Below are 3,491 nucleotides of genomic sequence, written 5' to 3'. Positions count from 1 at the left end.
TACCAATGAGGCCTTCATCACTTGTGGTACTGATGTAAGATTAAGTGACCCGTTCAGTCATGCTAAATCTCTGGCAAGGCTGAAGCTGACCCCACGTTTCCTGACTCTCTGTGATTTCACAAATTTCCAGGTAACAGCTTTTGGTTTTGTCTGAGCCAAAGGACTGTGAAAGGAAGGGTGAGGGGATGTAAATGGGAAATGTGCAACCTCTTGCTCTCTAGGTGTCATAATAAAATTTCTTTGTTGTGTGGAGTGGAGGTTTCCAGATCACAGTTTACACTCACATGAAGTTTTTGCATAACTGAAAATCCCTTCGTTGTTTCTGCAAGTGGGGAGAAATTGCTCCAGGTCATCATGGCATGCTACTCTGAACACCAGCAATCCAATCTTAAGATTAGTAAAACTGGTATCCAATTTGAAATATTTTGCAAACCCCTTATATTTATTTTTATTCCCAGTCCTCTGCATGCATCCATATCCACAAAGACTCCACACAGGTGCTCCCAAAGACAAGTTGTTTACAGTCAGGAGATACAGGTTCAGTCCCTGAAGCAGGAGGGGAAGAGCAGGTGGAAGAGCCAGCCTGAGCACTTGAGTCCATCACCAATGCTCTTTCCAGTCTTGCTCCTGCCTGTTAGCCCAGTGGTGGTTCACAGCATCTGTGTTGTGCTGAGGAAAATCTGAATCAGGATTCCTGTTGGTACTTGCAGCCCCTCATGTCTGTGAGTATTTCCACCCTCTTGACTCTAAGGATGAAGACCGTCTCTTTCTCCTCTCATCATAGCTAGCAAAGTGCATAATGTGGCTCTGACCTGGGGCTGAGGCAGTAGCTGTTGATTTAAGACAGAAATTTTCTGAACGGCATTTGTGAATGCATACAGTATCAGAAATTTGTATTACCTTTGGGTGAGCAACTTTCTGTGCCTTCCCTTCCACTGCAAGAAATGAATGTATATCTGACTAAATTATTTGACCTCAGATACTAGATGCTGAGGAAGTATGGCCACCTGCTCGCAACATCCATATCCTCTTCCCTTCATGTCCGTCTGCTCTGAGCCAGGTTGGAGGGGGCACACAGGGACTGGTGGGTCTCCGATCTGACCTGGCAAAGTCATTCCTCATTCCTGCACTGAGGCAGCTCTTGTAAAACTTACAAACTGTCATTCTGGTTGTGTCAAAACAGATGTGTGAACTGGTGGGGTTGGAGGACAAACCCAACAAATGTGAACGCTGTTTGAAGCTGGATCTGACCTCTCCAGCCAGCTGCCTCCAGATGTCGGGAGTGACTTTGTTTTATGTGGCAGATATAAGGCAACTACAAGCTGGTGTAATTGCAAATTTCCATATGGCAAAGCTCCTTGTTTGAAAAGGGCATCAAAAGGAAAAGATAAAAAAATTCAGAACCATGTGGAAGGAAAAGGAAACAGCTATTTGGAGCAGATCTGGCTTCAGTGGAGCAGCTGGGCTGAGCCCCAGACTTGCACCGGCTGAGGATTTCGTTCCAGATCCCTTCACCTTGCAGCCAGCTGCTTACCACCCCCACTGCTCTCCAAGGAGCTCTGTTGCTTTGCTATCATCCCCACACCTTTTTGCAAGTGTTGTTGTGGTTGTGTTGCTCTTTTTTGGCATTACATAGTAGTTTTCTGCTCTAGGTTGAGGGGCATTGTCCTGGTTTGGCTAAAACAGGACCATCCTCCTTTCAGTAGAGTTTTTCATTCAGTTAAATTTTCTCCTAAGTAACTGCACTTTCTCAAGTTGGCTACATGTTTTTCAGACAGTGTTTGCTTTCAGACTTGATAATGCCTGATATTTATAGTTGTTATTAAAGTAATGGTAGGATTGGTAAGCAGAAAGGTCCATGTTTATACTTATTCCTGTGGGAACCAAGGTCATTGTTGGTGCACTTATGTTCCATATACGAAAAGGTGTAAAAGGGTCACACCTGCGGGAAAGTGCAGACTGGACAGGTGATCAAAACCTGACCAACCGAGGTATTCCATCCCGTACACATCATACTTGGTATAAAGCAAAGGGATCACAGGGGTCAGCCCTTCTTTGATGGCTGGCATCCCTGTGGGACTTTGCTTGTTCTCCTGCCTCCGATCTCAATCCGTGTATTCCTGAATCCAGTTCCTGTCAGCTACTGAGTCCAGTCTGGGACATCCAAGTGCCTGCCCTGCCATGGCAGCGGTGCGAGCTGCTGTGGCCTGCAATTCTGTGATCATCATTGGGAAGTTCAGTATGGGGTTGGTATATTTTTATTTCTATTATTAGTAGTAGTAATAGTAGTATTAATAATGTTATACTCTTTTTCATTGTTACTGTTTCATTAAAGTAGTTTTAATTTTCCAGCCCATAAGTTTCTCCCTTTTCTCTTTTCCTTCCCCTTCTGGGGAGGGAAAGGATTAATAGAGAGCATCTACCATCCACTTAAGTGCTGACCCAGCCTTAAACAGTGACAAGTATCTTGATGCAAATGCAAAGCCAGAAGTTTTGACACATCATGGATGCTGACTGAAAGAAAGCTGAACCAATAAGAAGAAAGAAATGTGAGACAGAAGAGCTTCATCACACTACAAAATTCACTTTCCATCACCCTCTAATAGGTGAGATTTTTCTTTGGCCTCCCCCAGAAATTTGTGGCATTAAGCACATCAGAATGGCCACCAAAGGTCTGGCTAACCCAGGATTTTTTTCTCAAAGAGTGGCTGAGGGTGGGTGCCAGAAAAGAAGTAAGAGGAAGGCAGGTATGCTGTGATAATCTCCCACCCTCCAGATATCTAAAGTGCTATGAGTACAGTCCCTCCCCTGCCTATGACCAGTCACCTGTCTTTAGGAGATGCCCAGTCACTTCTTTTGGTGGCTCTCCCAGAAGTAGAGAAAAAGTCCCCATAGAGCCCAAGGCCAGTATCCTCATCGTCATTACTGCTAGTTCCCTGTCAAGGGAGTCACATTAGCTGGCTGAATATTATCATAGAATCATAGAAACATTTAAGTTAGAAAATACCTTTAAGATCATTGAGTCTAACTGTAACCCTAACACTACCAAGTCCACCACTAAACCATCTCCACATGGTGCCACATCAAGACGTCTTTTAAATACCTCCAGAGATGGTGACTCCCTCCCCTGGCCAGCCTGTTCCATAGTCCTCATAACCACTGTAAGGGGTCCTACTGTTGCTGCACGCTCTCCAGGGGCAGAATGCATCTGCTGACTTCTATCACTGAAGTGGAAACTCTCCTGGGTGGGGGCAGTTTTTGCAAGGTGTTTATAAATGGCATAGCACATGATAATGCACGGATGCAAGGTATTGTGGTTTCTGGTTTCAAGTCCTGGACTGAAGGGGTCTAAACCACCCCTGTTGGGCTACGCTACTGATTGCCCTGGGACATGCTTTTGGATAGCTGGGCATTTGCTTCACGTGACGTGACTGTGTAGCAGCACTTCAGGATGCTTTTCCGGAGATGTCTTATTCTAAACAGAGCTTCAT

This window comes from Cariama cristata, unplaced genomic scaffold (assembly GCF_000690535.1).
Source record: "Cariama cristata isolate BGI_N322 unplaced genomic scaffold, ASM69053v1 scaffold11468, whole genome shotgun sequence".
In the NCBI taxonomy this organism is placed as follows: Eukaryota; Metazoa; Chordata; class Aves; order Cariamiformes; family Cariamidae; genus Cariama; species Cariama cristata.
The sequence above is the reverse complement of the archived record's forward strand: the minus strand, read 5'-3'. Positions refer to the sequence as shown.